Below are 12608 nucleotides of genomic sequence, written 5' to 3' on the forward strand. Positions count from 1 at the left end.
CATGACCAACGCCAGCGAATCAGGAAGGTGGATGTCACAGTGACGTTGTCCAATGACGACGCCAGCTAGAGCTCAGCACAAGCATATCCGCGTATCCGCGTATTCTCAATGTTTACACAGCACCGGAGCTGACACGATCTGGATTGAATACGTGGACCCTGGCGGATTCCCGTTTCCCGGCGTTTCCAGGCGGTTTAATGTAAACGGACAGTGCATCCGCGAAGAAAACGAGACAGATACGGTCTAATGTAAACTTGGCCTGAGTGTCAGCCCTGCGATGACCTGGCAACTTGTCCAGGGTGTACCCCGCTTCTCACCCATAGTCAGCTGGGATAGGCTCCAGCTTGCCTGCAACCCTGCACAGGATAAGCGGCTACACATAATGGATGGAAGGATAAAAATTAAAATGCTCTGTTTCTCAAAATCCAGTGAATGTGGATATACAATGGTGCTTGAAAGTTTGTGAACCCTTTAGAATTTTCTATATTTCTGCATAAATATGACCTAAAACAACATCAGATTTTCACACAAGTCCTAAAAGTAGGTAAAGAGAACTCAGTTAAACAAATGAGACAAAAATATTATACTTGGTCATTTATTTATTGAGGAAAATGATCCAATATTACATATCTGTGAGTGGCAAAAGTATGTGAACCTTTGCTTTCAGTATCTGGTGTGACTCCCTTGTGCAGCAATAACTGCAACTAAACATTTCCAGTAACTGTTGATCAGTCCTGCACACCGGCTTGGAAGAATTTTAGCCCATTCCTCTGTACAGAACAGATTCAACTCTGGGATGTTGGTGGGTTTCCTCACATGAACTGCTTGCTTCAGGTCCTTTCACAACATTTTGATTGGATTAAGGTCAGGACATTGACTTGGCCATTCCAAAACATGAATGTGGCAGCGGGGGCGTGGCCAAGCAGCAGTCTGTAAATGGAGGGCAAGGTTGGGGAAGGTAAGTGGCTAAGTCATTCCACCTGCTGTCAATTAATGTGTGTGTGTGTGTGTGTGTGTGTGTGTGTGTGTTATAGGGATGGAGCATAAAAGGAGAGAGAGAGCAGAGAAAGGGAGCTCTCTCCCTGACCACAATGCATGTCTGAGTGAGGGAATGAAAGAAAGCTGAAAAGCCAAAATGAAAGTATTTGTGTAAACATCATCTCTTGCCTGCCATGCTTCTGTGTTCCACCCACATCAGGAAGTGCTACAGTGGTGCTGAAACCCAGGAGCACAGAAGGGAACCACCCCATGGACTCCTCGCCATTTGAAGAGCTCATCCTTACCCTCACTACCGCCCAGCAGAACCAGCATCAAGCTTCGAAGCCCTGATGCTGGCCCAGCAGGAAGATTGTCAGGTGTTCCGGCACCTGCTCGCGTCACCAGGGGCATCGACCACTGCTGCTGCCACCCTCATGAAGATGGTACTGCAGGACGATCCAGAAGCGTTCCTCGATCTCTTCGAGCAAGCAGCCAAGGTGTGGGGGTGGCCGCTGGAGCAGCACATGGCACGCCTCCTCCTGCTCCTGACTGGCGAGCCACAGCTCGCAGCGCAGCAGCTCCCTGCTGACAGCCAGCTGGTCTACACAGACCTAAGGAAAACCATCCTGCAGCAGCTCAGCTGCTCCCCGGAGCAACATTGCCAGCGCTTCCAGGTGCTGGCATTGGAGGAGGTCAGCTGGCCATTTGCATTCAGCCAGCAAATCCGGGACACCTGCCAGCAGTGGCTGAGGGCGGAAGACTGTGACGCCGACGAGATCATCGATCTGGTGGCACTGGAGCAGTTTGTCTCTTGACTTCTGGAAGGAATGGCGGAATGGGTCCAGTGTCATCACCCGGCGTCGCTGGAGCGAGACATTGAGCTGGTGGAGGACCATCTGGAGGCAGCTCCGATGGCAGACAGATGAGGCGTCTCCCCTCACTTCTCTTCTCTCTCTCTCTCTCTCTCTCTCTTCTTCCCCTGTCTCTCGTCCCCCTCTCCACCCCATTCCCCTGCCACGGAGGCGGCAGCTGGCTCCTCCCCAGCTGGCCCATTGCACTGTGGTGTCCTCCCCTCTCCCTCTCCTGTGTCTGTGTTGTCTCCCCTCAGGTGAGTGACACCCATAACACCAGTGCAGAGAGAAAGCCTGGGCCGGTGTGCTGGCACAGCGGGGAATCGGAGGATTTCCAGGGTCAGAGCTCTGCAAGGGAGGTGGGTGCTGTAATCCGGATCCCCGACGCCCCAGAAACTGCCCCCGATCGGGCTGGAACATATCGCATACCAGTGACTATTCAAGGGGCTACATGTCACGCTTTGGTGGATTCCGGTTGTAATCAGACCTCAATTCACCAACGTCTGGGGCAAGAAGAGGCATTGGGGGAAGCACAAGCAGTGAAAGTGTTGTGTGTGCATGGAGATGTTCACCATTACTCTCTAGTGTCTGTCCAAATTCTATTCCGGGGCCAAATGCATAGAATAAAGGCGGCGGTTAGTCCCCGTCTCACCCACTCGTTGATTTTGGGTACTGATTGGCCAGGATTTAAAAACTTAATTGAATATTTAACATGCAGTGGGTCCTGCACTAGTAGCTCATGGGAAGATCCCGGTGTGGCGTTGACTGGAGAAGCTGTCGCAGAGCCGTCTACGTCAACACCGCGTCAGAGTGAGGAGCAGCCTGCTCCTTCTCCCTCTCTCGGGGATTCCCTTGGGGATTTCCCATTAGAGCAGTCACGAGACGAGACTCTGCAGCATGCGTTTGAGTAAGTGAGAGTAATCAATGGTCAAACTCTTCAGCCAAGCGCAGCACCGATCTTCCCCTATTTTGCCATTATTAAAGATAGATTGTACTGAGTGACGCAGGACACCTAAACTAAGGAATGAATAACCCAGTTGTTAATCCCAAAGAGCTGTAGGGAACTTGTATTCCATGCGGCTCACTTTAATCCCATGGCTGGACACTTGGGGCAAGATAAAACACTAGCCCGAATAATGGCCCGGTTCTATTGGCCAGGGATTCGCGGGGATGTCCGTCAATAGTGTGTGGCATGCCGTGAATGCCAATTAGTAAATCCTGCAGCCACTTCAAAAGCGCTGTTGCACCCTCTGCCTCTAATCGAGACCCTGTTTGAGCAAATTGGGATGGATCTCGTCGGGCCATTAGATCGGTCAGCATGGGGATATCACTTTATTTTAGTTCTAGTGGACTATGCAACGTGATATCCAGAAGCAGTGCCTCTCCACAATATCTCAGCATGCAGTATTGTGGAAGTGCTCTTCCGCTTTATCTCCCGGGTCGGGATTCTGAAAGAAATCCTGACAGGCCAAGGCACTTCGCTTTTGTCACGCACACTGCATGAGCTGTATGGGTTACTGGGGATTAAGTCTATCCGCACCAGTGTCTATCACCCACAATCAGATGGCTTAGTAGAGCGATTTAACCAAACACTCAAAAACATAATCCATAAATTTGTAAGTGAAGATGGGCGTAATTGGGATAAGTGGCTTGAGCCGCTGTTATTCACAGTACGAGAGGTCCCGCAAGCCTCCACGGGGTTTTCTCCCTTTGAATTATTATATGGGCGTAAGCCGCGTGGCATTCTGAATGTGCTATGGGAAAATTGGGAGGAGGGACCTTCACCGAGTAAAAATGAAATCCAGTACGTTCTTGACCTGTGCACAAAACTCCACACCCTCATGCACCTGTGGCAACGGGGGCGTGGTCAAGCGTCGGTCTGTGACCGGAGGGTGGAGTCAGGGAAGGTAAGTGGCAGAATCACTGCACCTGATGTTGGTTAATCTGTGTTTGTGTGTCTTCCCCAGTGACCACGCCCTATATAAGGAGAGAGAGAGCAGAGGAAGGGGGCTCTCTCCAGCCAGGAGGCTTGTGTGTGTGTATAGTGTAAAGCTGAAAAGCTAGAATAAAAAGAGTTTTCTTGGGGAACTTAGTTCTGGCCTGCCGTCTTTTCTGTGCTCCACCCCTACGAACTGCGACAGTGGTGCCGAAACCCGGGACTCGAGCACAGGAAAAAGAACAGCCCCATGGAGTCCTCCCCCTTCGTGGACCTGGTCCACGCCCTCGCCACGGCCCAGCAGAGCCAGCACCAGGCGCTAGTCACCCTCCGAAAGGAGCAGGAGCACCGGTTCGAGGCCCTAGTGCAGCAAGAAGACCGACAGGCGTTCCGGCACCTCCTCGCGTCGGCGGGGTCCACCACCTCCACCACCGCGGGCCCTTCTCCCCTCACCCTCACTATGATGGGCCCGCATGACGACCCCAAGGTCTTCATCACGCTCTTCGAGCAGGCAGCAGAGACCTCGGGCTGGCTGGTGGAGCAGCGCGCGGCTCGCCTCCTCCCCCTGCTAATGGGTGAGGTGCAGCTGGCCACGCTGCAGCTCCCCGCCGACAGCCAGCTGGTCTACACGGACCTTTGCTGGGCCATCCTCCAGTGGGTGGGGCACACCCCAGAACAACAGCATCAGTGCTTCCGTGCTCTGCGTCTGGAGGAAGTTGGCCGTCCGTTCGCATTTGGCCAGCAGCTCCGGGACGCCTGCTGGCAGTGGTTGAGGGCCAACAACCGCGACGCTGAGGGGATCATCGATCAGGTGGTGCTGAAGCAGTTCATCGCCCGCCTACCAGAGGGGACCGCGGAGTGGGTCCAGTGCCACCGCCCGGCGTCGCTGGATCAGGCCATTGAGTTGGCGGAGGACCATTTGGCTGCTGTTCCGACGGCAGGACAGCGGACATCCTCTTCTTCCCTCTTCTCTCTCTCTCTCTCTCTCTCCCCCTCTCCTCCTGTGTCTTGTCCTCACCCCGTTCCCCCACTGCAGAGGCGGGGGCCGGCCCCACCCCAGCCGGCCCATCGCACCCGCAGTGCCCTCCCGTTTTTCCCTTCTGTGTCTGTCTTTCCCCCCCTCAGGTGAGTGAGCCCCAGAGCACCAGTGTAGAGAGGAAGCCCAGGCCGGTTTGCTGGCGCTGCGGGGAGCCAGGCCACCTCCAACAGCAGTGCTCGGCGATGGAAGTGGGCACAGTGGTTCGGATCCCCGACGTGCCAGGAGCTGCCTTTGATCGGGCCGGAGTGTATCGCAAAACGGTGAGTATCCAAGGGGATACACATCAGGCTTTGGTCGACTCTGGCTGTAATCAGACCTCAATTCACCAAAGCCTAGTGCAAGACGAGGCATTGGGGGGAGCACAGGGGGTGAAGGTGTTGTGTGTACACGGGGATGTTCACAGCTACCCTTTAGTGTCAGTCCACATTCTTTTCCGAGGGGAAAAATTTAGAGTAAAGGCGGCGGTTAATCCTCGTCTCACCTACTCTATAATTTTGGGGACTGATTGGCCAGGATTCGGGGAATTAATGAGCCATCTAGTGAAGAGTGGGTCCTGCCGTAATTCAACAGGGGGAGGTCCCAGTGTCGCTTTGGTGGGAGCAGCTGTCACAGAGCCGTCTACATCATCTCCACATCAGAGTGAGGAGCAGCAGGCTCCTCCTCCCTCTCTCGGGGAATCCCTTGGGGATTTCCTGTTAGAGCAATCACGAGACGAGTCTCTGCGGCATGCGTTTGACCAAGTGAGAGTAATCAATGGTCAAACGCTCCAGCAAACCCCACCCTGTCCTTCCCCTATTTTTCTATTATGAAGGATAGGTTATACCAAGTGACGCAGGACACTCAGACTAAAGAGCAAGTCACGCAGCTTTTGATTCCAAATAGCCATCGGGAATTGGTATTCCAGGCAGCTCACTTTAATCCCATGGCTGGACACTTAGGGCAGGATAAAACACTAGCCCGACTAATGGCCCGGTTCTATTGGCCAGGGATTCGCGGCGATGTCTGTAGGTGGTGTACGGCGTGCCGCAAATGCCAGTTAGTAAATCCAGCGGCCATTCCAAAAGCGCCTTTGCGCCCTCTCCCATTAATCAAGACCCCGTTCGAAAGAATTGGGATGGATCTCGTCAGGCCATTAGATCGGTCAACACGAGGGTACCGCTTTATTTTAGTTCTGGTGGACTATGCAACGCGATACCCAGAAGCAGTGCCTCTTTGCAATATCTCAGCACGCAGTATTGCAGAAGTGCTCTTCCGCGTCATCTCCCGAGTTGGAATCCCGAAAGAGATTCTGACTGACCAAGGCACCTCGTTTATGTCACATACACTGCATGAACTGTATGGGTTATTAGGTATTAAGCTGATCCGCACCAACGTGTATCACCCACAAATGGATGGTTTAGTTGAACGGTTTAAATCGCACCCTCAAAAATATAATTAAAAAATTTGTAAGTGAGGACGCACGTAATTGGGATAAATGGCTCAAACCCTTGTTTGCAGCGCGAGAGGTCCCCCAAGCCTCCACGGGGTTCTCCCCATTCGAATTGTTATATGGGCGTAAGCCACGCAGCATTCTAGATGTGCTGTGAGAAAATTGGGAGGAGGGACCTTCGCCCAGTAAAAATCAAATTCAATAAGTTATGGACCTGTGCGCAAAACTCCACACACTCACACACCTAACCCAGGAGAATTTGCGGCAGGTGCAAGGACAGCAAACCCGCCTGTACGACAGGGGTACGCGCCTTAGGGAGTTCGCACCAGGAGATAAAGTCCTCGTACTGTTGCCCACATCGAGCTCCAAATTTATCGCCAAGTGGCAAGGACCCTTTGAGGTCACACGGCGAATCGGGGATGTCAACTACGAGGTGAGGCGAACGGACAGGAGTGGGGCGCTACAGGTTTACCACCTCAATCTGCTCAAACTCTAGAATGAGGAGGTCCCCGTGGCATTGGTGTTGCTGGTTCTGGAGAAGGCGGAGCTGGGGCCGGAGGTTCAAAAGGGAAAATTGGCATCGCGTACACCTCAGGTCCCCTGTGGAGACCACCTCTCCCCGAGCCAACTTGCGGAGGTCGCCCAGTTGCAGAACGAGTTTTCGGACATGTTCTCACCCCTGCCCGGCCACACCGACCTCATAGAGCACCACACTGAGACGCCCCCAGGGGTGGTAGTGTGCAGCCGCCCTTACAGGTTACCCGAACACAAGAAAAAAGTTGTTCAGGAAGAACTCGAGGCAATGCTCAAAATGGGCATCATTGAGGAGTCCCACAGTGACTGGAGCAGCCAGGTGGTCTTGGTACCCAAGACCAACGGGTCAATCCAGTTCTGTGTGGACTATAGAAAGGTCAAAGTGGTGTCTAAATTCGACGCATACCCTCAATCGACTAGGCACGGCTCACTTTTGCTCGATCGACTAGGCACGGCTCACTTTTACTCGACACTGGATTTGACAAAGGGTTATTGGCAGATCCCCTTGACTCCATTATCCCAAGAAAAAACAGCCTTTTTCACACCATTCGGTTTATACCAATTTGTCACACTTCCTTTTGGGCTGTTTCGGGCGCCCGCTATGTTTCAGCAGCTGATGGATAGGGTCCTCCGCCCCCACGCCACCTATGCTGCCGCGTACTTCGACGACATAATTATTTATAGTAATGACTGGCCACGGCACCTACAACACCTGAGGGCTGTCCTTAGGTCACTGAGGTGGGCGGGTCTCACAGCCAACCCGAAGAAGTGTGCGATTGGGTGGGTGGAAGTACGGTATCTGGGCTTCCACTTGGGCAACGGGCAGGTGCGTCCCCAAATTAACAAGACGGCAGCGATTGCGACCTGCCTGAGGCCCAAGACCAAAAAGAGGGCGAGACAGTTCCTGGGGCTGGCTGGCTATTATCGTAGGTTTATACCTAATTATTCGGACATCACCAGCCCGCTGACTGATCTCACTAAAAAGGGGGCACCAGATCCGGTCCAGTGGATGGAGCAATGCCAGCGGGCTTTCTCTGAGGTGAAGGCTGCACTGTGTGGGGGGGCCACTGTTACACTCCCCTGACTTTTCTTTCCCCTTTATGTTGCAGACGGATGCATCAGACAGAGGGCTGGGGGCTGTTCTGTCCCAGGAGGTGGAGGGGGAGGTACATAAGCAGGAAGCTGTTGGTGCGTGAGGGGCACTACAGCACCATTGAAAAGGAGTGCCTGGTGATCAAGTGGGAGGTCCTCGCCCTCCGCTACTACCTCCTGGGGCGCTCTTTCACCCTCTGTTCAGACCACGTGCCCCTCCAGTGGCTCCACCGCATGAAGGATGCCAACGCGCAGATCACCCATTGGTATCTGGCACTCCAGCCCTTTAATTTCAAGGTGGTCCACAGGCCGGGGGCACAGATGGTTGTGGCGGACTTCCTCTCCCATCAAGGGGGGGGGGGAGTCAGCTGCAGGCTGGACGGCTGCCCGGCCTGAGTCAGGCGGTGGGGGTATGTGGCAGTGGGGGTGTGGTCAAGCGTCGGTCTGTGACCGGAGGGTGGAGTCAGGGAAGGTAAGTGGCAGAATCACTGCACCTGATGTTGGTTAATCTGTGTTTGTGTGTCTTCCCAGCGACCACGCCCTACATAAGGAGAGAGAGGGCAGAGGAAGGGGGCTCTCTCCAGCCAGGAGGCTTGTATGTGTGTATAGTGTAAAGCTGAAAAGCTAGAATAAAAAGAGTTTTCTTGGGGAACTTAGTTCTGGCCTGCCATCTTTTCTGTGCTCCACCCCTATGAACTGCTACAGCACCTAACCCAGGAGAATTTACGGCAGGCACAAGAACGTCAAAGCTGGCTGTACGACAGGGGCACGCACCTTAGAGAGTTTGTGCCATGAGACAAAGTGCTCGTATTATTGCCCACATCGAGTTCTAAATTAGTCGCCAAGTGGCAAGGGCCCTTTGAGGTCACACGGCGAGTCGGAGACGTCAACTATGAGGTGAAGCGAACAGATGGGGCGGGGCACTGCAAATCTACCACCTCAACCTTTTAAAATGCTGGAATGAAAGAGTCCCCGTGGTGTTGGCGTCTGTAGTCCCAGAGAAGGCGGAGCTGGGGCTGGAAGTAAAAAAGATAACATCTCGAACCACTCAGGTCCCTTGTGGAGACCACCTCTCACCGACCCAGCTCATGGAGGTAGACAAGTTGCAGAAGGAATTTTCCGACATGTTCTTGCCCCTTCCTGGTCGTACCCACCTCATAGAACACCACATCGAAATGACCCCGGGGGTGGTAGTGCGTAGCCACCCTCACCGATTGCCCGAACACAAGAAAAAGGTGGTTCGGGATGAACTCAAGGCCATGCTCGAAATGGGCATAGTTGAGGAGTCCCACAGTGACTGGAGCAGCCCAGTGGTCCTGGTTCCCAAGACCGACGGGTCAGGCCGGTTCTGTGTGGACTATAGAAAGGTCAACGCGGTGTCTAAATTCGACAAGTACCCAATGCCTCGCATTGATGAGTTGCTTGATCGGTTAGTCGCTGCTCGCTTTTATTCAACACTGTATCTAACAAAGGAATATTGGCAGATCCCCTTGACTCCTGTATCCCAAGAGAAAATGGCCTTTTCCACACCGTTTGGATTACACCAATTTATCACGCTCCCTTTTGGGTTGTTTGGGGTGCCCACTACGTTCCAGCAGCTTATGGACAGGGTCCTCCACCCTCACGCTGCCTATGCGGCTGCCTATCTAGACCAGGGGTCCCCAACCTTTTCAGCACTAGGGACCGGTTTGGTTCAGCATTGTTTTGCTGCGGCCCGGTGTGTGTGGGGGGGGGCTTGGTCTCACACGCGCGAGCTGGGGGGCAGGGTGTCTACGTTTAGCAGACACTGGGAGAAAGCATTTAACTGACGCTTTTACAAATTAGAATAATTGATTATTTGAATTGGAGGACAATTTTGGTGATCGTTTTGGTTCCATATCTGGTGTTGTGCATGCGTTAAAAGTAGCGAACTTCAGCTATGAACAGTAAGTAAAACTGAATCAGGAACATAAACTTGAACGACAAAATTGAACTAGGAACATGAAAACAACATGCACAACACAATAGGAATAGGTGCTGAAACAAATTAAAGGCCTAATTTTATTATGGCATAAGCCGATTAAATTTTAATGTGAGCCCTGTGCTTGTTTCCCTGCAGCTAGAATGTCCCATCTGGGGGTGATGTTGGACAGTGACACTCTTAATGTATTTGAAATATCCAATCGGTTTCTCAGTTTTGTTTTGGTCACTGTCATTGCGGAAAACCCGGCCTCGCAAAGATAAGTAGTTGGGAAGGGCAGCAACGTTTTGAGCGCTTTTATGGCTATTTCCGGATATTCCCATTTGGCGTTTACCCAGAACGCAGGCAGAGAGTTTGTTTGGTCAAATTTAGTCTTAAGACCACCGTCATTTGCCAGCTCGATCAGCTGCGCTTCCTCCTGAACGGACAGGTGGTCAGGAATTCTTGCAAATGGATTGTGGATCCATTCATTCTTATCACGCGGATCTCGGGAGGCTGGGAAGTAGCGGTCGAATTCTTTCGACAGCCCAACGAGATGGTCACGAACCAACTGTGATAGAGCTGGCGCTGGCTCCGTTTCCCCCAATAGCCCCACTAATAAATGAAACATGTCAAATACACCCTTGTCTACGTGACGCCCCCACTGATCCAGCTTTGCTTTAAATGCAGTGACTTTGTCTGCTACTTTAAAGACAGTCGTCATTCTCCCCTGAAGTGTCAGGTTGAGCTCATTAAGCAAAGCAAAAATGTCACAGAGGTAGGCGAGTTTTGACACCCAGTGTTCATCACTGAAATGCGCAGCCAGATCAGACTGTTTTCCTGCCAGAAATGCCTGCAGAGGCTCTCTCAACTCGAACACTCTGGCCAGTGACTTCCCCCTCGACAGCCACCTGACCTCTGTGTGCAAGAGAAGGCGTTTGTGCTCTGCATTCATTTCTTCGCAGAGCTGCTCAAACAACCGGGTGTTGAGTGCGTGTGCTTTGATGAAGTTGACCATTTTAACGACATCGTTCAATACAGCATTCAACTCCGGTGACAATTTACGGCTGGCCAGCATTTCTCTGTGAATGACACAGTGTGTGTGTTCGCAGTCAGGTGCAACCTCGCTCAGCCTCGCAGTGAAACCAGACAGCCGCCCAGTCATTGCCACAGCCCCATCAGTACATACACCAATGCAGAAGGACCAGTCTAATTTCCCTGACACGTAACCATCCAACGCCCGAAACAACTCTGCACCTGTGGTGTTTGTTGGAAGGGAGAGCACACACAACAGATCCTCCTCAACATCCTCCTCAAAAATGTACCGCACGAAAACGAGAAGTATTGCCCTGTTTTCCACATCAGTGGACTCGTCTACCTGAATTGCAAACCACGGCGACCCTTTTAGCCTCTGCAACAACTGCGCCTCAATATCCTCCGCTATATCATTAATGCGCCTCTGCGCAGTACTGGCAGAAAGAGGTACCGAGCCTATCTTTTTGGCTGCTGCCTCCCCAAGCACTTCGTCGCACATGTCTTGGGCAGAAGGCAGAATTAGCTCTTCTCCAATAGTGAATGGTTTCTTTGACTTAGCTATTTGACACGCCACTCTGTACGAGGCTCTTAGCAAAGCCACATTCACAGAAGTAGTTGTCTTTAGCATGAGTTTTTGTGAATCTTGCTCTTGCTTTTTGCGCTCAAAGAATTCAAGAGGTTTATTTTTAAGTGTGGGGTGTTTAGTTTCAAGGTGTCGAATGAGCTTTGATGGCTTCATAGACTCATTCGACAGCTTGTCCCCGCACACCACACACAACAGATTAGGAGCATGCGAGTCACCAGTCTGTGTAAAGCCGAATTTTAGGTAGGAATCATCATATCTCCTATTGAAAGATCCCTTCTTTTTCTTTGGGTTGCTTCCGGGATCATTATTGTCATCGATGCTGGACCTCTTTTCACCCTTACCCAAACCAAAGAAACTTTCTAAGGACGTTTGCTGCTTCTTGCTCATTGTAGCTAATATACACTGTCGCTGACCGTGAGAACTGAGCTGATCTGAGGCAGCGCTGTGGGAAAATAGCCTACGTGTTGAGGGCGGGTCAGACAGTCATCATGATTGAAAAAAATAAAATGTGCTATCGGCCTCCGAATGCAATAGGCTATGCAGCGTCCATGCATAGCCTACTTATCTAACGTGAAATGAACCCATGTTTTATTTACACCTCTCTCTCTCTTTTATATATAAAAAATCCCCCCCTTTTTTTGGCATTTCCCCCCAATGTCACGACCCGGTTTGGAATGTCTCGCGGACCGGTACCGGTCCACGGACCGGTGGTTGCGGACCGCTGATCTAGACGACATAGTAATTTACAGTAATGATTGGCCGCGGCACTTGGAACACCTGAGGGCCATTCTAAAGTTGCTGAGGCGAGCAGGCCTTACAGCTAACCCAAAAAAGTGTGTGATTGGGCAGGTGGAAGTATGGTATCTGGGGTTCCACTTGGGCCATGGGCAGGTGCGTCCCCAAATTAACAAGACCTCAGCGATTGCGGCCTGCCCGAGGCCCAAGACCAAAAAGGAGGTGAGATGGTTCTTAGGGCTGACTGGCTATTATCGTAGGTTTCTACCTAATTATTCGGACGTCACCAGCCGGCTAACCAATCTCACGAAAAAGAGGGCTCCAGATCCGGTCCAGTGGACGGAGCAGTGCCAACAGGCCTTCTCTGAGATAAAAGCTGCACTGTGTGGGGGGCCACTTTTACACTCCCCTGACTTCTCTCTCCCATTTATTTTGGAGACTGATGCATCGAACA

This window comes from Neoarius graeffei, chromosome 4 (assembly GCF_027579695.1).
Source record: "Neoarius graeffei isolate fNeoGra1 chromosome 4, fNeoGra1.pri, whole genome shotgun sequence".
In the NCBI taxonomy this organism is placed as follows: Eukaryota; Metazoa; Chordata; class Actinopteri; order Siluriformes; family Ariidae; genus Neoarius; species Neoarius graeffei.